This window comes from Scyliorhinus canicula, chromosome 26, assembly GCF_902713615.1.
Source record: "Scyliorhinus canicula chromosome 26, sScyCan1.1, whole genome shotgun sequence".
NCBI lineage: Eukaryota > Metazoa > Chordata > Chondrichthyes > Carcharhiniformes > Scyliorhinidae > Scyliorhinus > Scyliorhinus canicula.
Window position 1 is genome coordinate 11,344,941 of NC_052171.1, and position 25,131 is coordinate 11,370,071.

General features: G+C 50.6%; 1 protein-coding gene across 3 annotated transcripts in view; it reads left to right on the top strand.

Moving 5' to 3' along the window:
• pax8 (paired box 8) overlaps positions 1 to 25,131 on the top strand; it is a 148,727-nt gene that overhangs the window by 29,935 nt on the left and 93,661 nt on the right. The window contains exon 1 of one of the 3 annotated variants that reach the window (XM_038785336.1): positions 10,483 to 10,566. The exons of the other annotated variants lie outside the window; for them this stretch is intronic. The gene's annotated coding sequence lies outside the window, so the exon portion shown is untranslated. Of the gene's footprint in view, positions 1 to 10,482; positions 10,567 to 25,131 lie in introns of those variants that run through there. 3 annotated transcript variants of the gene reach the window in all.

Consider the following 25,131-nt stretch of genomic DNA (forward strand, 5'->3'; position numbering starts at 1 on the left):
TGGAGCTGTGAAGCAATTGTGCTATCCACAATGCTACCGTGCTGCCAAAAAAAATAAAATAAACAAATCGACGACTATTAAAACCTAATTTCACCTTCGAAAAAGAGTTGAGGCCAAAGATCCTTATTTCAAAAACCAGTCCTAATTTCGCATGAATTTTACGTTCAAACTGTTTCTTTGTCTTCAGTTTTAAACTCAGGGTTAGACGCTTAAAAGTCACTGCGCTGGCCGGGAATCGAACCCGGGTCCACTGCTTGGGAACTAGCTATGCTCATCACTATCCACCAATGCATATATACCTGCTGTCAGAATGCTTGATGCTGTGACTGGACCCCGACATTTGAAAGTGTTCCCTTGCATTAATATGGTAGCAAGTTGCTCTTAGCAAAGCAGCACATGACATCCTAAGTGACTCCTTCTCACCCTTCTTGACCTAGTCTGCAGTCTTTGACATGGTTGAACACACCATCTTCCTTACTTCACCTGTTGTCCAGCTCGGCGGGAGTGAAATCACCTGGATCCATTCGCAAATATCTAATCATAACCAGAGAATCATTTACAAAGAACAAAGAAAAGTACAGCACAGGAACAGGCCCTTCGGCCCTCCAAGCCTGCGCCGACCATGCTGCCCGTCTAAACTAAAATCTACACTTCCGGGGTCCGTATCCCTCCATTCCCATCCTATTCATGTATTTGTCAAGATGCCCCTTAAATGTCACTATCGTCCCTGCTTCCACCACCTCCTCCGGCAGCGAGTTCCAGGCACCCACTCCCCTCTGTGTACAAAACTTGCCTCGTACATCTCCTCGAAACTTTGCCTTTCGCACCTTAAACCTATGCCCCCTAGTAATTGACCCCTCTACCCTGGGAAAAAGCCTCTGACTATCCACTCTGTCTATGCCCCTCATAATTTTGTAGACCTCTATCAGGTCGCCCCTCAACCTCCGTCGTTCCAGTGAGAACAAACCGAGTTTATTCAACCGGTCCTCATAGCTAATGCCCTCCATACCAGGCAACATCCTGGTCAATCTCTTCTGTACCCTCTCCAAAGCCTCCACATCCTTCTGGTAGTGTGGCGACCAGAATTGAACACTATACTCCAAGTGTGGCCTAACTAAGGTTCTATACAGCTGCAACATGACTTGCCAATTTTTATACTCAATGCCCCGGCCAATGAAGGCAATATGCCGTATGCCTTCTTGACTACCTTCTCCACCTGTGTTGCCCCTTTCAGTGACCTGTGGACCTGTACGCCTAAATCTCCCTGTCAATACTCTTGAGGGTTCTACCATTCACGGTATATTCCCGACCTGCATTAGAGCTTCCAAAATGCATTACCTCACATTTGTCCGGGTTAAACTCCATCTGCCATCTCTCCGCCCAAGTCTCCAAATGATCTAAATCCTGCTGTATCCTCTGACAATCATCATCGCTATCCGCAATTCCACCAACCTCTGCAAACTTACTAATCAGACCAGTTACATTTTCCTCCAAATCATTTATATATACTACGAACAGCAAAGGTCCCAACACTGATCCCTGCGGAACACCACTAGTCACAGCCCTTCCATTGCTACTCTCTGCCTTCTATGACCTAGCCAGTTCTGTATCCATCTTGCCAGCTCACCTCTGATCCCGTGTGACTTCACCTTTTGTACCAGTCTACCATGAGGGACCTTGTCAAAGGCCTTACTGAAGTCCATATAGACAACATCCACTGCCCTACCTGCATCAATCATCTTTGCAATGGTTTCCACGTCGGCAAAGCCCTATTCTTTTCTCCCTGCTGTTTTTCATCTTCTCCCTGCCCCATGGTGATATCATCCAGACATGAATCCACTTTCCACATGTACACTGACAATATCCAGCTTTTTCTCACACAACCACCACTCTAAATTGTCAGACTGCTTGTCCAACATTCAGTGCTGGACAAGGAAAAATTCCTTCCAATTAAATATTCTTCCGTCCTTGACACAAACTGATTTCTCTAGACACCAACTCCACGCCTACACCTGGGAATTATCTGATGCTGCAGATTGTGTCCTGTCTGACCCGGAGATGAGCTCTTGGAGAGTTGGGCAGAGAAATGGCAGATGGAGTTCAATCCAGGCAAATGCGAGGTGATGCATTTTGGAAGATCAAATTCAAGAGCGGACTATATGGTCAATGGAAGGGTCCTGGGGAAAATTAATGTACAGAGAGATCTGGGAGTTCAGGTCCATTGTACCCTGAGGGTGGCAGCGCAGGTTGATAGAGTGGTCAAGAAGGCATACAGCATGCTTGCCTTCATCGGACGGGGTATTGAGTACAGGAGTCGGCAGGTCATGTTACAGTTGTATCGAACTTTGGTTAGGCCACATTTGGAATACTGCATGCAGTTCTGGTCGCCACATTACCAGAAGGATGTGGATGCTTTGGAGAGGGTGCAGAGGAGGTTCACCAGGATGTTGCCTGGTATGGAGGGTGCTAGCTAGGAAGAAAGGTTGAGTAGATTAGGATTGTTTTCGTTGGAAAGACGGAGGTTGAGGGGGGACCTGATTGAGGTCTACAAAATTATGAGAGGTATGGACAGGGTGGATAGCAACAAGATTTTTCCAAGAGTGGGGGTGTCAGTTACAAGGGGTCACGATTTCAAGGTGAGAGGGGGAAAGTTTAAGGGAGATGTGCCTGGAAAGTTTTGTACGCAGAGGGTGGTGGGTGCCTGGAACGCTTTACCATCGGAGGTGGTAGAGGCGGGCACGATAGCATCATTTAAGAGGCATCTAGACATTTATATGAACGGGCGGGGAACAGAGGGAAGTAGACCTTGGAAATAGGAGACAGGTTTAGATAAAGGATCTGGATCGGCGCAGGCTGGGAGGGCCGAAGGGCCTGTTCCTGTGCTGTAATTTTCTTTGTTCTTTGTTCTTTATATCAGCACTATCACTCTCACTGCGTATCTGTAACCTCACTTAATTTAAAATGATGACAGAGTCATAGCTGATTTGCTGAAGAAATCCTCATCCATGCCTGTGCCACGAGACTTGACCATTCTAACTCGCCTGGCCAGTCTCTAAAAATTCTACCCTCCATAAACTCAAGTTCATGAAAAGCTCTGCTCCCATTGTCCAACTTGCACCACGTCCCGTTCATCCATCAACCCCCGAGCTGCAGATCGACACTGCCTCCCTCTGAGCAATCCCTCAATTGAAAATTCCCATCCACGTTTTCAAATCCCTCCGTCGCCTTGCCCCTCCCTTTCTCTGTAACTCCTCCAACCCTACAATGCTCCGAGATATTTTCGCTCCTCCAATTCTGAACTCTTCATCATCCCTCACTTTAATCGCTCCGCTATTGGCGGCCATGCCTTGAGCTGTCGAGGATCTATGGGCCCCAAACTGAAATTTCTTTCCTCAACCTCGCTGTGTCTCTCTCGCTCTCCATCATCCTTTAAGATATTCCTTAAGAGCTATATCTCTTTAACCAGACTTTTTGACCATCTACCTATAGGGGGCGATTCTCCAAAATGGAGACACAAGTCTTCGCGCCGTTGTGAACGCTGCCGCATTTTACAACGGCACGAAACGGGTATAGGGATGGCCGATTCTATCCCTGACATGGGGTCAGCACGTCACTGGAGTGCTTCACACCACTCCAGCTTCCCTTCCCGGTGCCAAATAGGTGCCGTGCCAGCCCGCGCATGCGCGGGGGACTTCTTCAACGCTCCGGCCCCGACACGCGGGGGTTCCCGGGCTGGAAGCGGACGAAACAGGCCCGGTGGGGGTGGGGGTGGGGCTGAGGCCGGCCCGCCGATCGGTGGGCCCCGATCGCGGGCCAGACCCCATCGGAGGACCCACTGGCGAAGGAGCGCTTTTTCCCCGCCCCACCACCCCGAGCCTTCCCGCAGAGTTGCCGCCGGCAGCGACCAGGGGTGAACGGCGCCGGCGTGACTCTGCCGTTTCCGCGCGGCCGCTCGACGATTCTCCGGCCTGGCGCAGGTCTCGGAGAATCACGCCCATAATATGCAGCTCAAAGCCAAATTTGTTTGATACTGGCCTTGTAAAGCGCGTTTCATAGAAGTTACAGTGCACAAGGAGGCCATTCGGCCCATCGAGTCTGCACCGGCTCCTGGAAAGAGCACCCTACCCAAGGTTAACACCTCCACCCTATCCCCATAACCCAGTAACCCCACCCAACACTAAGGGCAATTTATCATGGCCAATCCACCTAACCTGCACATCTTTGGACTGTGGGAGGAAACCGGAGCACCCGGAGGAAACCCACGCAGACACGGGGAGGATGTGCAGATTGGGATGTTTAACTACATCAAGTTTGCTTTATAAATGCAAGCTATTGTTGATTGTGAATAATAGGTATCAGGATATGTCTGGAATCGTATGAAAATACCCATTTGAAAAAACTCAGTTTCAATCCACAATGGAAATTTATAGCCTCAGTTAAATGCTTTGCAACACTTTAAACCCTTACGTAGACTTTAGAATTCACTGCAAATGATTAATCCATTTTGATTCATTTTAATGTGTCTTAAAATTCACAGCAACTATGCAGAAACCAGAGTTAATTTTTAACTTTGTGCTGCTCATGGGGAACACTGGAAAATTCGACTGTCGACATTTGCTGAGTTCCCGTATCCATTGCCTTTAGAGATCAGAAGAGTAATCTGTCGACATTGTTTAACAAAATGTGCGAGGTGTTATTCATTCCAACGCTGAAATCTGGAATCAGAATGTGGAGTTTTAAACTAAGAATAAACCGGGCAGCACGGTAGCATTGTGGATAGCACAATTGCTTCACAACTCCAGGGTCCCAGGTTCGATTCCAGCTTGGGTCACTGTCTGTGCGGAGTCTGCACGTCCTCCCCGTGAGTGCGTGGGTTTCCTCCGGGTGCTCCGGTTTCCTCCCACAGTCCAAAGATGTGCAGGTTAGGTGGATTGGCCATGATAAATTGCCCTTAGTGTCCAAAATTGCCCTTAGTGTTGGTTGGGGTTACTGGGTTATGGGGACAGGGTGGAGGTGTTAACCTTGGGTAGGGTGCTCTTTCCAAGAGCCGGTGCAGACTCGATGGGCCGAATGGCCTCCTTCTGCACTGTAAATTCTACGATAAAATAATGGATACCTGCGATTGAGTTACTTAGCTGTAATCTATCGGCATCACAAATCATTGCTCGACAATGTGATCAGGTGGGGAGAGAACTTTATGACGCATCTGTGTGTGGCGGGGGGGGCACATGAAATGGAGTTGGTCGATAGCCCAACGTCTTCCCACACACCCCTGAGCTGTCCCCCCTATTAGTGGGCCGGTTTTGTGAGATCCACGAAGAATTCAGCACGTGTTTTCAGGTTGCAAAGAAATAACATTTATTTACATTAACATATATATACACAACAGCAGCAGCAACGTCCCTTGCTGCTCACTCCTCTCTCTCTCTCTCTGCTGCTTCCAAACTGGCCAGCTCTATTTATGCAGGGAGTCTGCTATTGATTTCTACCGCCCCCCCCCCCCCCCTCATTGGGGAAGCTCATACTCCCAAAGGATTGTGGGATTGTCATTAGTCCCCAGCCAATGGTAAGCAGGCAGGTTATAACATCCCATCCTCGTCGCCAGTTTTGTGAGGTCCACGAAGAATTCAGCACGAGTTTTCAGGATACAAAGAAATAACATTTATTTACAATAACATATATATATACACAACAGCAGCAGCAACGTCCCTTGCTGCTCACTCCTCTCTCTCTGCTGGTCCCAAACTGGCCAGCTCTATTTATGCAGGGAGTCTGCTATTGATTTCTCCGCCCCCCCCCCTCATTGCGGAAGCTCATACTCCCATAGGATTGTGGGATTGGAGGGGGTGGTCTCCTGTCCACCCAGTATGGTGCTTCCTCTTTGTGCTGCTACCCTCCCCCATCCTCCACCCCCCCGCCAAAACCAATCTCGAGGGCAGAAGTTCCACGCCCACCCTGTTATGGCCCCTCCGATGTATTATTGCTGCGACAAGTTGACATGCTGCCGACCAAATTTCCGACTGGGAAAGTAACACTCCCTGTAAAATTCACCCCAGAAAGGAACCTATCGCTCCCTGCCTGATACTTTCATTTCCTAATTTTTTAGTGCTGAATTTATTGATGGGGATTTGATTGATGATTATTTGCCAATTTTCTCCTCTCCTCTGTTGGCCACTGGCTGTTATCTGGACGCAGTTCCGCAAGGCGGCCCAGTACATTATGCCTGCTCATTCTGACTCCAGTCTCCAGTCAGTAATGGCAAGTTTTCCAATGAGGGAGTGTCAGGATTGAACCCAATCCCAGCTTTCCCGTTTCCTATTGAAGCAACACCGTGCCAGCGAGAAACCCCGAGGGTGTAGGGGTGCACCGGAATGAGGGATGAGTGAATAGGAGCGGCCGGAGAATTCGGCCAAAGAGTTTTTCAACGAGGGAGTGTCATGGTTGAAACCAGTTCCAGCTTCGCCTGATTTCCACACAGGATTGGCTCGATAGAATGCTCTGAATGTTGAAGACTGTTCACTTTGATCGGAAACAACATCGGACATGTGGGAGTATTTCAAGCGACAGGATCCATGAAAGTCACGTTCCTGAGAGAACGAAGGATAAGTACGGGAAGTTTAGGGAGCCTTGGATAACGAGGGATATTGTGAACCTCGTCAAAAAGAAAAAAGGAGGCTTTTGTACGGTCTAGAATAGTGGGAACAGTCGAACGGAGTATAAAGTAGGAAGCGGGAAATTATGAGGGCTAAGAGGGGTCATGAAAAGTCCTTGGCAAATAGGATTAAGGTGAATCCCAAAAGCTTTTTATTCATAGGTGACTAAACAGGTAGACGAGGGTAGAGCAGTTGATGTGGTGTATATGGATTTCAGTAAAGCGTTTGATAAGATTCACCACGGTCGGCTATTGCAGAAAATATGGAGGCTGGGGATTGAGGGTGATTTAGAGATGTGGATCAGAAATTGGCTAGTTGAAAGAAGACAGAGAGTGGTAGTTGATGGGAAATGTTCAGAATTGAGTTCAGTTATGAGTGGCGTACCACAAGGATCTGTTCTGGGGCCGTTGCTGTTTGTCATTTTTATAAATGACCTAGAAGAGGGCGCAGAAGGATGGGTGAGTAAATTTGCAGACGACACTAAAGTCGGTGGAGTTGTAGACAGTGCGGAAGGATGTTGCAGGTTACAGAGGGACATAGATAAGCTGCAGAGCTGGGCTGAGAGGTGGCAAATGGAGTTTAATGTGGAGAAGTGTGAGGTGATTCACTTTGGAAAGAATAACAGGAATGCGGAATATTTGGCTAATGGTAAAATTCTTGGTAGTGTGGATGAGCAGAGGGATCTCGGTGTCCATGTACATAGATCCCTGAAAGTTGCCACCCAGGTTGATAGGGTTGTGAAGAAGGCCTATGGTGTGTTGGCCTTTATTGGTAGAGGGATTGAGTTCCGGAGCCATGAGGTCATGTTGCAGTTGTACAAAACTCTAGTACTGCCGCATTTGGAGTATTGCGTACAGTTCTGGTCGCCTCATTATAGGAAGGACGTGGAAGCTTTGGAACGGGTGCAGAGGGGATTTACCAGGATGTTGCCTGGTATGGAGGGAAAATCTTATGAGGAAAGGCTGATGGACTTGAGGTTGTTTTCGTTAGAGAGAAGAAGGTTAAGAGGTGACTTAATAGAGGCATACAAAATGATCAGAGGGTTAGATAGGGTGGACAGCGAGAGCCTTCGTCCACGGATGGAGGTGGCTAGCACGAGGGGACATAGCCTTAAATTGAGGGGTAATAGATATAGGACAGAGGTCAGAGGTGGGTTTTTTACGCAAAGAGTGGTGAGGCCGTGGAATGCCCTACCTGCAACAGTAGTGAACTCGCCAACATTGAGGGCATTTAAAAGTTTATGGGATAAGCATATGGATGATAAGGGCATAGTGTAGGTTAGATGGCCTTTAGATTTTTTCCATGTCGGTGCAACATCGAGGGCCGAAGGGCCTGTACTGCGCTGTATCGTTCTATGTTCTATGTTCTATGTTCTATATGTAAAAATCAAACGGGGAATGGATTGGACCAGTTAAGGACAGTGGGGGGGGGGGGAGAATCTATGTGTTAAACCAGAGGAAATGGGCGAGGTACTAAATAAATACTTTGCATCAGTGTTTATCAAAGAAAGGGACTTTGTGTGAGATGATTCTTGGGTAGGGTGTGTGGACTGTCTGGATCATGTTGACATTGAAAAGGAGGAGGTATTGGGTCTTTTAAAAGATTGGGGCAGCACGGTAGCATTGTGGATAGCACAATGGCTTCACAGCTCCAGGGTCCCAGGTTCGATTCCGGCTTGGGTCACTGTCTGTGCGGAGTCTGCACATCCTCCCCCCGTGTGTGCGTGGGTTTCTTCCGGGTGCTCCGGTTTCCTCCCACAGTCCAAAGATGTGCAGGTTAGGTGGATTGGCCATGATAAATTGCCCTTAGTGTCCAAAATTGCCCTTAGTGTTGGGTGGGGTTACTGGGTTATTGGGATGGGGGAGGTGTTGACCTTGGGTAGGGTGCTCTTTCCAAGAGCCGGTGCAGACTCGATGGGCCGAATGGCCTCCTTCTGCACTGTAAATTCTATCTATGATATTAAGGGAGATAAGCCTCCTGGGCCGGATGGGATTTACCCCAGAATACCGAGGGAAGCAAGGGAGGAAATTGCTGGGGCCTCGACTGACATCTTTGTTTCCTCATTGGCTATAGATCCCAGAGGACTGGAGAATAGCTAATGTGGTACCGCTGTTTAAGAAAGGTAGCAGGGATAATCCTGGAAACTATAGGCCGGTGAGCCTCCTGCCGGTAGTAGTTAAATTATTGGTGAGAGTTCTCAGGGACAGGATTTAAACCCATTTGGAAACAAATGGATTCGTAAGTGAAAGACTGGTTTTGTGAAGGGGAAGTCGTGCCTCACTAACTTGATTGAGTTTGTTGAGCAGGTGGCAAAGATGATTGATGAGGGAAAGGCGGTGGATGTTGTTTACATGGACTTCAGTAAAGCTTTCACAAGGTGCCTCATGGCAGATTGGTACAAAAGGTGAAGTCACACAGGATCAGGGGTGAGGTGGCAAGATGGATATAGAACTGGCTCGCTCACAGAAGGCAGAGGGTAACAGTAGAAGGGTGTTGTTCTGAATGGAAGGTTGTGACTAGTGATGTTCCACAGGGATCTGTGCTGGGGCCTCTGTTGTTTGTAATAGACATAAACGATTTGGAGGAAAATGTAGCCGGTCTGATTAGTAAGTTCGCGGATGACATCACAGTCGGTGGAGTGGCAGATAGTGTTGAGGATTGTCAGAGGATACAGCAGGACAGAGATAGGTTGGAGACTTAGGCAGAGAAATGGCAAATGGAGTTTAATCCAGACAATATGAGGTAATGCATTTTGGGCGGTCTAACATAGAGGGGAAATATACCGTAAATGGCAAAACTCTGAGAAATATAAAGCATTGAAGGTGGCAGCACAAGTGGACAAGGTAGTCAAGAAAGCAGACGGAATGCTTGCCTTCATTGGACGGGGCATCGAGTATAAAAACTGGCAAGTCGTGCTGCAGTTGGATAGAACCTTGGGAAGGCCGCACGTGGGAATATTGCGCACAATTCTGGTCGCCACACTACCAGAAGGATGTGGAGGCTTTGGAGAGGGTGCAGAGGAGGTTTACCAGGATGTTGCCTGGTCTGGAGGGTGTTAGCTATGGGGAGAGGCTGAATAGACTCGGACTGTTTTCATTAGAAAGACGGAGGTTGAGGGGCGACCTGATAGAGGCCTACAAGATTATGAGGGGCATGGATAGAGTGGATGGGCAGGCACTCTTTCCCAGGGTGGAGGGGTCAGTCACCAGGGGGCATAGGTTTAAGGTCCGTGGGGCAAAGTTTAGAGGAGATGTGCGAGGCAGGTTTTTTTACACAGAGGGTGGTGAGTGCCTGGAACGTGTTGCCAGGGGAGGTTGTGGAAGCAGATACATTAACGGCTTTCAAAAGGCATCTTGACAAACACATGGATAGGATGGGTATAGAGGGATACGGCACAAGGAAGGGCTGAGGGTTTGGGCCAAGGGTGGTATCATGGCCGGTACAGGCTTGGAGGGCCGAAGGGCCTGTTCCTGCGATGCATTGTTCGTTCTTTGATCTACCAACACCCACTGGCCACAAATGAACAATGTCGACCTGCAAAACCTCCAACGTTGCGGAACCATCTCCCAGCAAGAAGTTTAGCATCTTCCCAATGGTTGGATAAAAATGAGAGGGCCAAAATGTCTCAAAATTGCACATGGACGACTAAATCTGTGTTGATAAGCTGATCAAAACTTGGTTGAGTGAGGTTTATATGCTCTCTGTTCAAATAATGTCTGATTGATTGATGATCGGCGTCACAATGGACAGCCAATTAACTTTGTGACCTCATCATTAATCTTCTAAAATTCCAGCTTTGGTTAAAATATCTCCATTTGCCTCCCAGCTACTTAGCTGCTGCGTGTTTTTGCTTTATTGCCATTTTCTTGTCCCGCCTCGCGGATAGAAATGTTTACGGCTCCCTAGCAAAGAGGTCAGTGTAAGTGATAAGGGGCGGGTTTCTCCGACCCCACCCCTCCCGCAAGCCGGGTCCGAGGATCGCCGGGGGGGGGCACTGCAATGGGACATGTGGCCGCCCGTTTTCGCCGGATCCAGCCGGCGTAAATCACAACAGGTCCTTACCGGCGGGACCTGGCTCCGCGGGAGGCCTGCAGAATCCTCGGGGGGGGGGGAGGGGTGTGCGGGGGGATCTGGCCCCGGGGGGTGCCCCCACGGTGGCCTGGCCCGTGATCGGGGCCCACCGATCCGTGCCGATGCCGTGGGGGCACTCTTTCCCTCACACCGGGCGCTGTCAACCCCCGCCATAGCCAGCACGGAGAAGAACCCCCCCCCTGCGCATGCGCTGGGATGACGCCAGCTCACGCCGGCGCTCCCTCGCATGCGCCAACTCCTTGGCCAGCCGAGGCCCTTCGGCGGCGGCTGGCGTGGAGCCAAACGTCCCGGCGCCGGCCTAGCCCTTGAAGGTGCGGAGGATTCCGCACCTTTGGGACGGCCCGACTCCCGGAGCGGTTCACGCCATTCCTCGGCACCGGAGTGACTCGCCCTGCCGGTTTGCAGAGAATCCCGCCCAGGAAAAGGTGGAAAAAACCAAGGACAAAATTTAAACAGGGCAGTAGAGAAAAATATTGGGAGCAAGACAATCATTGTGAAAAAGACAAACTGAAAGGCTCTGGGCCTTAATGCACGGAGCATTTGCAATAAAATGGATGAACTAATGGCGCAGATAGATATAAATGGGTATGATAAGGGGCTGGTTTAGCTCACCAGGCTAAACCGCTGGCTTTTAAAGCAGACCAAGCAGGCCAGCAGCACGGTTCGATTCCCGTACCAGCGTCCCCGGACAGGCGCCGGAATGTGGCGACTAGGGGCTTTTCACAGTAACTTCATTGAAGCCTACTCGTGACAATAAGCAGTTTTCATTTCATGATATAATTGGGATTACGGAGACATGGCTGCAGGGTGACCAGGGATGGGAACTGAATGTCCCAGGGTTCTCAGTATTTAGGTAGGGCAGGCATAAAAGAATGGCGTGGCACTGCTGGTTAAAGAGGAGATTAACACAATAGTGAGGAAGGATATTAGCTCCGACAATGTGGAATCTGTCTGGGTAGAGTTGAGAAATTCCAATGGACAAAAAAACATTAGTGGGTGTCACGTGTAGACTCCAAAACTGCACCGGTGAGGTTGGGAATGGTATTAAACAAGAACTTAGAGATGCATGTAATAAGGGATCATGGGTGATTTTAATCTTCACATAGATTGGGCAAATCAAATTAGCCACAGTGCCGTAGAGGAGGAATTCCTGGAATGTATACGGGATGGTTTTCTTGACCATTATGTGGAGGAACCAACTAGAGAGCTGGCCATCTTAGACTGGGTACTGTGTAATGAGAAGGGAATTATTGCCAACCTGACTGTGCGAGACCGCTTGGGGATGAGCGACCATAACATGTAGAATTTTTTTTATCAAGGTGGAGAGTGAAGTAGTTGATTCGGAGACTAGGGTGCTGAATCTTAATAAAGGGAACTATGAGGATATGAGGTGTGAGTTGGCCTTGATAGATTGGGGAGAGTTACTTAAAGGGATGACCATGGATAGACAATGGCAAACATTCAAGGAACGCATGGAGGAACTACAGCAACTGTTCATTCCCGTCTGGCACAAAAGCAAAGAGGGTAAGGGGGCCAATCCATGGCTTACAAAGTAAATTAGAAATAGCATCTGATCCAAGGAAGAAGCAGATTGGCCAAGAAAAATAACAGGTCTGAGGATTGGGAGCAGTTTAGAATTCAGCAAAGAAGGACGAAGGGATTGATTAAGAAGGGGAAAGTACAGCACGAAAGGAAACTTGCAGGGAACATAAAGACTGACACTAATAGTTTCTGCAGATATGTGAAGAGAAAGAGATTGGTGAAGAGAAAAGTAGGCCCCGAAAGACAGAAACAGGGGAATGCATAATAAGGGGCAAAGAAATGGCTGAGCAATTAAATACATACTTTGGTTCTGTCTTCACTAATGAGGACACAAATCAGATCCCAGAAATGTTGGAGAATGAAAGGTTTAGTGAGAGGGAAGAACTGAGGGAGATCGACATTAGTACAGAAACGGTGCTGGGAAAACTGATGGGATTGAAGGTGGATAAATCCCCAGGGCCTGAGAATCTGCATCCCAGAGTGCTAAAGGAGGTGGCTCTGGAAATAGTGGATGCATTGATGGTCATCTTCTGGGATTCTATAGACTCTGGAACAGTTCCTGCAGATTGGAGGGTAGCTAATGTCACTCCAATATTCAAAAAGGGAGTAGCAAGAAAGCAGGGAATTATAGACTCGTAAACCTAACATCGATAGTGGGGAAACTGCTTGACTCCATTATAGAACATAGAACAGAGAACAGAACAGCACAGAACAGGCCCTTCAGCCCTCGATGTTGTGCCGAGCATTGTCCGAAACCAAGATCAAGCTATCCCACTCCCTGTCATTCTGGTGTGCTCCATGTGCCTGTCCAATAACCGCTTGAATGTTCCTAAAGTGTCCGACTCCACTATCACAGCAGGCAGTCCATTCCACACCCTAACCACTCTCTGAGTAAAGAACCTCCCTTGGACATCCCTCCTATATCTCCCACCCTGAATCTTATAGTTATGCCCCCTTGTAACAGCTACATCCACCCGAGGAAATAGTCTCTGAACGTCCACTCTATCTATCCCCCTCATCATCTTATAAACATCTATTAAGTCGCCTCTCATCCTCCTCCGCTCCAAAGAGAAAAGCCCTAGCTCCCTCAACCTTTCCTCATAAGACCTACCCTCCAAACCAGGCAGCATCCTGGTAAATCTCCTTTGCACCCTTTCCAATGCTTCCACATTCTTCCTATAATGAGATGTCCAGAACTGCACACAATACTCCAAATGCGGCCTCACCAGGGTCATGTATAGTTGCAGCATAACCCCGCGGCTCTTAAACTCAAGCCCCCTGTTAATAAACACTAACACACTATAGGCCTTCTTCACGGCTCTATCCACTTGAGTGGCAACCTTAAGAGATCTGTGGACATAAACCCCAAGATCTCTCTGTTCCTTCACATTCTTCAGAACCCTACAGTTGACCCTGTAATCCGCATTCAATTTTTTTCTACCAAAATGAATCACCTCGTACTTATCAGGGTGAAACTCCATCTGCCATTTTCCGGCCCAGCTCTGCATCCTATCAATGTTTCTTTGCAGCCTACAACTGCCCTCCACCTCATCCACTACTCCACCAATCTTGGTGTCATCAGCAAATTTACTGACCCACCCTTCAGCCCCCTCCTCCAAGTCATTGATAAAAATCACAAATAGCAGAGGACCCAGCATTGATCCCTGTGGTACACCGCTGGTAACTGGTCTCCAGTCTGAAAATTTTCCATCCACCACCACCCTCTGTCTTCTATCTGATAGCCAGTTACTCATCCAATTGGCCAAATTTCCCTCTATCCCACACCTCCTTACTTTCTTCGTAAGCCGACCATGGGGAACCTTATCAAAAGCCTTACTAAAATCCATGTATACAGCATCAACTGCTCTACCTTCATCTAGACACAGTTACCTCCTCAAATAATTCAATCAAATTTGTGAGGCAAGACTTACCCTTCACGAATCCGTGTTGACTATCCCGGATTAAGCTGCATCTTTCCAAATGGTCATCAATCCTATCCTTCAGGACCTTTTCCATTAACTTACCGACCATTGACGTAAGACTAACAGGCCTATAATTACCAGGGTCATTCCTATTCCCTTCTTGAACAGAGGAACAACATTCGCCACTCTCCAGTCCTCTGGCACTATCCCCTTGGACAGTGAGGGCCCAAAGATCAAAGCCAAAGGCTCTGCAATCTCATTCCTTGCCTCCCAAAGAATCCTTGGATATATCCCATCTGGGCCAGGTGATTGTCGACTCTACGGTTTTTCAAAATTGCTAATACATCCTTCCTCAGAACATCTACCTCCTCCAGCTTACCCACCTGTATCACACTCTCATCCTCAAAAACATGGCCCTCTCCTTGGTGAACACTGAAGAAAAGAATTCATTCAACGCCTCTCCTATTTCTTCTTACTCCATGCACAAGTTTCCACTACTGTCCTTGTGTGGTATTGTGTGGGAAAAATATTGAATACGACACTTGACCAGCCCTAACCTCACGCTGGTCATTCTTTTATTTCTCACATAAGAGTAACAAGCCTTGGGGTTTTCCTTGTTCCGACCTGCCAAGGACTTCTAGCTCTCCTAGCTCTCCTAAACCCTTTTTTTTAGTTCATTCCTTGCTACCTTGTAACCCTCAAGCGACCCAACTGAACCTTGTTTTCTCATCCTTACATACTCTTCCTTTTTCCTCTTGACAAGACATTCAACCTCTTTTGTGAACCATGGTTCCCTCACACGGCCATTTCCTCCCTGCCTGACAGGGACATACCTATCAAGGGCACGCAGTATTTGTTCCCTGAACAAGCTCCACTTTTCATTTGTGCCTTTCCCTGACAGTTTCTCTTCCCATTTTATGCTCCCTAATTCTTGCCTAATCGTATCATAATTACCCCTCCCTCAATTATAAACCTTGCCCTGCCGTATGGCCCTATCCCTATCCATTGCAATAGCGAAAGACACCGAATTGTGGTCACTATCTCCAAAGTGCTCTCCCACAAACAAATCTAACACTTGGCCCAGTTCATTACCCAGTACCAAATCCAATATGGCCACCCCCTCTTGTCGGCCTATCCACATATTGTGTCAGGAAACCCTCCTGCACACACTGTACAAAAACTGCCCCATCCGAACTGTTCGACCTATAGAGGTTCCAATCAATATTTGGAAAGTTAAAGTCACCCATGACAACTACCCTGAGACCTCCACACCTATCCATAATCTGTTTTGCAATTTCTTCCTCCACATCTCTATTACTATTTGGGGGCCTATAGAAAACTCCTAACAACCTGACCGCTCCTTTCCTATTTCTAACTTCGGCCCATATTACCTCAGTAGGCAGATCCCTTTCGAATTGCCTTTCTGCAGCCGTTAAACTATCCTTGATTAACAATGCTACTCCTCCACCTCTTTTACCACCTTCCTTACTCTTACTGAAACATCCATACCCCGGAACTTCCAACAACCATTCCTGTCCCTGTTCTAACCATGTCTCCGTAATGGCCACAACATCGTAATCCCAAGTACCAATCCACACTCCAAGTTCACCTACCTTATTCCGGATGCTCCTTGCATTGAAGTAGACACACTTCAACCCACCTTTCTGTCTGCCGGTACACTCCTGCGACCTTGACACCCTCCTCAGTACCTCGCTACTCCCAACACTGGCTTCTAGACTACAGCTCGTTTTCCCATCCCCCTGACCAGTTATCAAGGACTTTATAGGGGAACATTTACAAAGCAGTGGCAGGATCAGTCAGAGTCAGCATGGATTTATGAAGGGAAAATCATGTTTGACAAATCTGTTGGAATTCTTTGAAGAGGTAACCAGTACAGTCAACAAGGGGGAGCCAGTCGATGTGGTATATTTGGACTTTCAGAAGGCGCTTGACAAAGTCCCGCATAAGAGATTATTGTGCAAAGTTAAAGCGCATGGGATTGGGGGACATATATTGATGTGGATAGAAAACTGGTTGGCAGAGAGGAAACAAAGAGTCGGGATTAATGGGTCCTTTTCAAATTGGCAGGCAATAACCAGTGGGGTACCACAGGGATCGGTGCTGGGACCCCAGCTACTCACTATATATATTAATGATTTGGATGCGGGAACAAATGTAACATCTCAACGTTTGCAGATGATACCAAATTAGGTGGGAGGGTGAATTGTGACGAGGATGCAGGGATCCTACAGCAAGATCTGGACAGGTTGGGCAAAGCAATGGCAGATGCAGTATAATTTGGATAAGTGTGAGGTTATTCATTTTGGAAGCAGAAACAGGAAGGCAGATTATTACCTGAATGGTTGTAAATTGGGAGAGGGGGGTGTGCTGCGGGACCTGGGTGTCCTTGTGCACCATTCGCTGAAGGTAAGCGTGCAGGTGCAGCAGGCAGTAAAGAAGGCTAATGGGATGTTGGTCTTCATTGCGAGAGGATTCGAGTATAGAAGCAGGGATGTGTTGCTGCAATTGTACAGGGCCTTGGTGAGGCCACACTTGGGAGTATTGTGGGCAGTTTCGGTCTCCATCTCTGAGAAAGGATGTTCTTGCTCTCGAGGGAGTTCAGCGAAGGTTTACCAGACTGATTCCAGGGATGGTGGGACTGTCATAAGGAAAGATTGACTGGGTTGGGATTGTTCTCGCTGGAGTTCAGAAGAATGAGGGGTATCTCATAGAGACGTATAAAATTCTAACAGGACTAGACAGGGTAGATGCAGGGAAGATGTTACCAATGATGAGTGTGTCCAGAACCAGGGGTCACAGCCTGAGGATTCAGGGTAAACCATTTCGGACAGAGATAAGGAGACATTTCTTCACACGCACAGTGGTGAGCCTGTTGAATTCATTACCACAGGAAGTAGTTGATACTAAATCATTGAATATATTGAAGAGGCGGCTGGATATAGCACTTGGGGAGAATGGGATCAAAGGCTATGAGGAGGAAGCAGGATTAGGCTATTGAGTTGGATGATCAGCCATGATGGTGATGAATGGCGGAGGCTCGAAGGGCCAAAAGGCCTCCTCCTGCTCCTATCTTCTATGTATCTATAAAATCAGGTTTCCTGCAAGAGGCATTGAACTGAGTGGCCGGCACGTTGTATGAGGAAATTGCAAAGTGTCTTTGTTACTGACATGTTCAGACTGCGAATGGCAGTTGATAATGGTCTGTCTATCGGTGGAAGATTCACCTGAGGAAGGAGCAGTGCTCCGAAAGCTAGTGATTCGAAACAAACCTGTTGGACTTTAACCTGGTGTTGTCAGACTTTTTACTGTGCTCACCCCAATCCAACGCCGGCATATCCACTTCTTGTCTATTATCGAACTGTGTAGACAAGGTAGATGCCTAAAATGGCAGCTTTTTCCTCGCTGCTTTTTCCTGAGAACAGATACCAGGTGTAGGATTCTCCAATAATGGGGCTATGTCGCCACACCTGCAGAATAATGCGCGCAAACCCTGGCGTAAGTCCACGGCGGCAGGAACTCGGCCAAGCTGCCGGCGGAGAATCGCCTCGGGGGGAGGGGCCTCTTTCAAAATGGCTCCCGACCGGCGCCTCGTCGACCGCTCGCGCCCGATTGGCGGCGATTCTCCGGGGAGCGATTTCGGCTCGGAGACCCCCGCCCCCTTTGGGCGGGATTCTCAGCCCCGTGTTTCTCGGCTGCACACCATTCGCCGGCAGCGGGATTGACGACTCCCGCCGCTTGTCAATGGAATGTCCCATTGAAGCAGCGCCACGGCAACCGGCCCACGCGGGGGGGGGGTGCGACGCCAGAGAGATCAGTGAATAGCAGCGGCCGGAGAAGTTGGCCGAAGAGTCCACGACAGGATCCAGATATGTTCAGTGGCTGAGGGAACATTTGGCAGAGGGACTAAAAATGGGAAAATTTGGGAAGAAGAGAAAAGGAGAATATTATTTCCAGGGAGATTGAAAGCTGCAGTGCAGCGAGGCCATTACATGAATCACAAAAGTTAACTTCAGGTACAGCAAGTGATTAGAACAAAGAACAAAGAAAAGTACAGCCCAGGAACAGGCCCTTCGGCCCTCCAAGCCAGCGCCGACCATGCTGCCCGTCTAAACTAAAATCTTCTACACTTCCGGGGTCCGTATCCCTCTATTCCCATCCTATTCACGTATTTGTCAAGATGCCCCTTAAACGTCACCATCGTCCCTGCTTCCACCACCTCCTCCGGCAGCGAGTTCCAGGCACCCACTACCCTCTGTGTAAAAAACTTGCCTCGTACATCTCCTCTAAACCTTGCCCCTCGCACCGTAAACCTCTGCCCCCTAGTTATTGACCCCTCTACCCTGGGGAAAAGTCTCTATCCACTCTGTCTATGCCCCTCATAATTTTGTCGACCTCTATCAGGTCGCCCCTCAACCTCCATCGTTCCAGTGAGAACAAACCGAGTTTATTCAACCTCTCCTCATAGCTAATGCCCTCCATACCAGGCAACATCCTGGTAAATCTCTTCTGTACCCTCTCTAAAGCCTCCACATCCTTCTGGTAGTGTGGCGACCAGAATTGAACACTATACTCCAAGTGTGGCCTAACTAAGGTTCTATACAGCTGCAACATGACTTGCCAATTCTTATACTCAATGCCCCGGCCAATGAAGGCAATATGCCGTATGCCTTCTTGACCACCTTCTCCACCTGTGTTGCCCCTTTCAGTGACCTGTGGACCTGTACACCTAGATCTCTCTGACTGTCAATACTCTTGAGGGTTCTACCATTCACTGTATATTCCCTACCTGCATTAGACCTTCCAAAATGCATTACCTCACATTTGTCTGGATTGAACTCCATCTTCCACCCCTCCGCCCAAGTCTCCAAACGATCTAAATCCTGCTGTATCCTCTGAAAGTCCTCATTGCTATCTGCAATTCCACCAACCTTTGTGTCGTCTGCAAACTTACTAATCAGACCAGTTACATTTTCCTCCGAAGCATTTATATATACTACGAACAGCAAAGGTCCCAGCACTGATCCCTGCGGAACACCACTAGTCACAGCCCGCCAATCAGACAAGCACCCTTCCATTGCTACTGTCTGCCTTCTATGACCGAGCCAGTTCTGTACCCATCTTGTCAACTTACCCCTGATCCTGTGTGACGTCACCTTCTGTACCAGCCTGCCATGAGGGACCTTGTCAAAGGCCTTATTGAAGTCCATATAGACAACATCCACTGCCCTACCTGCATCAATCATCTTTGTGACCTCCTCGAAAAAGTTAGTGAGACACGACAGCCCCGTCACAAATCCGTGCTGCCTCTCGCTAATACGTCCATTTGCTTCCAAATGGGAGTAGATCCTGTCTCGAAGAATTCTCTCCAGTAATTTCCCTACCACTGACGTAAGGCTCACTGGCCTGTAGTTCCCTGGATTATCCTTGCTACCCTTCTTAAACAAAGGAACAACATTGGCTATTCTCCAGTCCTCCGGGACATCACCTGAAGACAGTGAGGATCCAACGATTTCTGTCAAGGCCTCAGCAATTTCCTCTCTAGCCTCCTTCAGTATTCTGGGGTAGATCCCATCAGGCCCTGGGGACTTATCCACCTTAATATTTTTCAAGCTGTCCAACACCTCGTCTTTTTGGATCTCAATGTGACCCAGGATCTCAAGGTGCCCCGCAAGGCTGTGTACTTAGCCCCCTGCTATACTCCCTGTACACACATGACTGCATGGCAAAACATGTTTCCAACTCCATCTACAAGTTTACTGACAATACGACCATAGTGGGCCGGATCTCGAATAACGACGAATCCGAATACAGGAGGGAGATAGAGAACCTAGTGGAGTGGTGTAACGACAACAATCTGTCCCTCAATGCCAGCAAAACTAAAGAGCTGGTCATCGACTTCAGGAAGCAAAGTACTGTACACACCCCTGTCAGCATCAATGGGGCCGAGGTGGAGATGGTTAGCAGTTTCAAATTCCTAGGGGTGCACATCACCAAAAATCTGTCCTAATCCACTCACATCGACGCTATCACCAAGAAAGCACAACAGCGCCTATACTTCCTCAGGAAACTAAGGAAATTCGGCATGTCCACATTAACCCTTACCAACTTTTACAGATGCACCATAGAAAGCATCCTATCTGGCTGCATCACAGCCTGGTATGGCACTGCTTAACCCAGGACCGCAAGGAACTTCAGAGAGTCGTGAACACAGCCCAGTCCATCACACAAACCCGCCTCCCATCCATTGACTCCACCTACACCTCCCGCTGCCGGGGGAAAGCGGGCAGCATAATCAAAGACCCCTCCCACCCGGCTTACTCACTCTTCCAACTTCTTCCATCGGGCAGGAGATACAGAAGTCTGAGAACACGCACAAACAGACTCAAAAACAGCTTCTTCCCCACTGTTACCAGGCTCCTAAACGACCCTCTTATGGACTGACCTCATTAACACTACACCCTGTATGCTTCATCTGATGCCGGTGTCTATGTAGTTACATTGTAAACCTTGTGTTGCCCTATTATGTATTTTCTTTATTCCCTTTTCTTCCCATGTACTGAATGATCTGTTGAGCTGCTCGCAGAAAAATACTTTTCACTGTACCTTGGTACACGTGACAATAAACAAATCCAATCCAATCCAATCCAATCCAAGGCTATGTATACACCCTTCTCCAGACTTAACATCCACCAAGTTCTTCTCTTTGGTGAATACTGATGCAAAGTATTCGTGTAGTACCTCGCCCATTTCCTCTGGCTCCACACATAGATTCCCTCCCCAGCCCTTCAGTGGGCCAATCCTTTCCCTGGCTCCCCTCTTGCTTGTTATGTGCGTGATTCGGATTGGAAATGGAATGTTAGCTTTTGTTGCAAAGGGGTTGGAGTATAAAGGAGTGTATTTTAGGGCCGTCGCTATAATTGTACAGGGCATTGCCACAATGAGAGTAATGCATACAGTTGGGGCACTTCAGAGATGATTTGCTGGGCGGGTTGTTCCATTTTCCGGGTTGCCATTGGCAACCACACCGCCCCCTCCCCCCCACGTTTCCCAGCAGCGGAGGGTGAGAACAGCGGGATCAGCCAGGAACGGGAGCGACCATGGGATGGGCCGTCGGGTTGAGGTGACCCCCCTGGGACACCCCCTTTCCGCCCACAACCAGGCACCACCCTGCCTGTGGGGCGCCACGCGGACAACCAAGGGCGATGCCCACAGTAGCTCCTGCCGGAGGGCGCCAGACGGGGGTCCGCAGGGTGGCACGGGTAGGGTGAGCAACTAGTAAGCCTGCCGGCAGGGACGGATGCCAGTGACCCCCACGGTGCCGGGCAACGATGGGGCAAGGGGTGCGATAAGGTGGGCAGAGTGCCAGGGGAAATGGCTGGGGGGGGGGGTGAGAGAGGAGGGGCGTGGGCTGCAGTGCAGGGGGTTGAGCACAGGGGTACGCGCCATGCTAACATGTCTGCCTTTCACCCCCCCCCTCCAAAAATGGCCTTCTGCCTTGCTGCCACAGCCCTGGGGACGGACAGGCGCTACGAGCTGACGCTGATTGGGGAGGACACGCGGTGGCCGTCAACGTCTTCGAAGACGCCCTGAACGTCTTCGCCAGAGGCGGCGAGTGGGGTTCTGTCTGGAAGCTCACAGACCTCGCTACACAGGTTCATCTGCGCCATCAGGTGTAGCACGGTAGCATTGTGGTTAGCACAATCGCTTCACAGCTCCAGGGTCCCAGGTTCGATTCCCGGCTTGGGTCACTCTCTGTGCGGAGTCTGCACGTCCTCCCCGTGTCTGCGTGGGTTTCCTCCGGGTGCTCCGGTTTCCTCCCACAGTCCAAAGATATGCAAGTTAGGTGGATTGGCCGTGCTAAATTGCCCCTTAGTGTCCAAAATTGCCCTTAGTGTTGGGTGGGGTTACTGGGTTATGGGGATAGGGTGGAGGTGTTGACCTTGGGTAGGGTGCTCTTTCCAGGAGCCGGTGCAGACTCGATGGGCCGAATGGCCTCCTTCACTGTAAATTCTATGATTCTAAGATATCAACTTCAATGTGGACTGAGGCCCCCTGGATGCCAGGGCAGCTGGGTTCACCACCATCGCCAAGATGCCCCGGGTCCAGTGGGTGATCGACAAGAGTGCGTGTCGCACCTGCAGCTGACCAGCCGGGTTTCACAAACCGAAAGGGGTTCCATTGGATGAATGTGTAGGTGGTGTGGGACCACTAGCTACACATCATGCATGCCTGCGCCCGATACCCAGGCAGCGTGATCGAGGCCTTCATCCGCACAATCGAGGGTTGGTGACACCTTCGAGGTGCATCCCCAGGTGAGGGGTCCTGGGTGACAGGGGTTATCTATTGCGTTTGTGGCTGATGATGCCTATGTCGAGGCAATAGGCTAACACAGGGGCCGGCTACAACGATGCCCATGCAGTGACCAGGGCTGTGATCGAACAGTGCTTCGGCCTCCTGGACTGCTCTGCAGTATCGCCCTGGGAGGGTCTGCCCCATCATGGTGGCCTGCCGCGTCCTCCACAACACGCAGACGTGCTGGAGGACGGCGGGGGTTGACTGCCAGACCTTCGACCGATGAGGGGAATGCAGGGGAGGGCTGGGATGGGCAGGAATGCCTGGGAAGGCACGGGAGGCATCACAACGTGCCCGGGACGTTCTGATCACCTCCTGCCTCGTTACGGAGTGTGGGCCCCCCGATTGGCAGTAACAGACGGCCTGGCCGATGGGTTGGTGGATGAAGACGACCTGATCTGCGACGTGCTCTGGGGCCCCCATATCGTTGGACAACATCCAGCACTGTCCATCTGGATGACCCCTGCTTGGCCAAACCATCGCGAGGTCCCATCGAACCCTTGGGGTGGCGGAGGTGGGGAGGGCTCGGTGGGTATCGGGGTGATGTGCAGCGTTCGAACCGGGGGGGGGGGCCGTGGCCTGTGCCACATCTCCAACTTCCACCCATCTCCACCCCCCCCACCACACCACCCCTCCTCACCCCCAGTGCCACCTCTGCATTCAGCTCTGTCCATCCCTCACCCTCTCAAGAGCACTGTGGGCTTCGAGACAGGTTTGAACGTTTGTGCCCGGGTGTTTATTTTGAACACAACAGTGAACACCTCTGCGCCCGCGCCCCTAACTCTGTCCTGTGTGCTGTACCCCGTGCCAACTTAACTGGCGTCTACCTCTTCCTGGCCCTAATACTACGTCTATGTGGATACCGAGGCGGTACTCAGAAATGGAGGCAGCGTTTCCAACCCCTTTGGCGGTTGTCCGCTGGAGCGGCCAGGCCTGGATGGGCCCAGCAGACCGCGTAGCGCCACCCGGTTCTACCTGCTGCCCATCGGATGAGCCAGGAACAGTCACCCACAAACTGCCGCCATTCCCCGGGCTGGTGCTCCGGGGATATCCCGAGTTGGCGTTGAGCGGAGGGGGCTCTCTCCGCTGCCTGTTGCCGCCTCCCCCCCCCCCCTGGAACCTGCTTGGGGGGGGGGGGGGGGGTTGGGGGACCCTCGTTGCCAAGTGATCCTGCAAGGTGACCCACGATTGGATCATGGGTTCGGGTGGCGTGTGGGTCGGGGTCGGTAGGGTGGCGTGTGGGTCGGGGTCGGTAGGGCGGCGCGTGTGGGTGGCGTGGGGCAGGTGGGTGAGGTGGGGGTGTTGTGGGGAGGTGAGGGTTTGGTGTTGGGGTGGTGGGGTGGTGCGGGTGGGGGGGGGGGGGTCACACCGTGTGTTTAATTTGGACATCCGCACGTCAGCAGGGGGCTGACTTTGTTCCCCGACGCTGACCTCCGTCCCGGTGACTGCGCTCTCTGCGGGCCCAAGCCCGGTGCCCGCCGCTCCACGACGGTGAGGGGGCCACAGGGTCGGGCGGTCTGGGTCACCCTCTGATCTCTCTCTCTGCGGTTCTGCGCCACCCTCTCCTGAGGGGGGGGGGGGGGGGGGCGACAGAAAGCACACACGTCGGACACGCGTGCGGCACAGGGATTGAGCAGCTGATGACCTTTACAGCCGGGCCATGGGGGCCGATTTATGTGCTGGCATGTGGCGTAGGGTGGGGTACACGCACACTGCTGCCAATGGGGTTCAGTCGCCCTCTAGGTGGTTGGGGGGGGCGGGGGGGGGGGGTTACAGGCATGCGGGTTTGGCGCCAGGTAAGGTTCTGAGGAGGTCATCCAACTTCTCCCGGCGCTGATTGGCGGACGTGGCGGTGGACCTCACGACCACTGCCACCTGCGCCCAGGTCCGGTGTCCGGCGGCGGGTGGCAGCCTCCTTCCCCCCCCCCCCCCCCCCCCCCCCCCCCCGGGGACAGGGCGGCCGGCCTCTCCTCCACGGCGTCCATCAGGGTTCGAGCTCTGGGTCCGCAAACACGCTTTGTGCGGCCACCTTGTTGGCTGGGATGAGAGTGTGTGGGGGGGAGTGTGTGTGAGCAGATAGGTTGACGCCAAAACGGTGTCATCGCTGAGTAGGCCGCACTCCATTGGGGCGGCCTCAGGTCGTCGCCTGAAGGGCCTCCCCCGATGCTCCGCCCACAATGGGCCGACTTCCCGACGGCGTGGGCCACTTGTGCGGTCTGAGGTTTAGTCAACCACGCCGGCGCCAATGGCGTCGATTCGCCGCTCGCGTGCCTGCGTCGGGGCGGCCTGGCCCGTTGGCGGGGATTCTCCGGCCTAGCCCAGGGCTGGGAGAATCCCGCCCTGAGTCTCTGGAACGGAGAATCCTGCCCAAGGTGTCTCCCATTTAAGAAAAAGACCAGGAGGAATTTCTTCTACCTGCTGTTAATCTTTGGGATTCACTGCCTCGGGAAGAGAAGAGGCTGTATCGTCGACTTTAACCAAGACTGAGTGAGACAGATTTCGACAGGGAGGTCAAAGGTTACGGTGAGGGCGGACAGGAAAGTTGAATG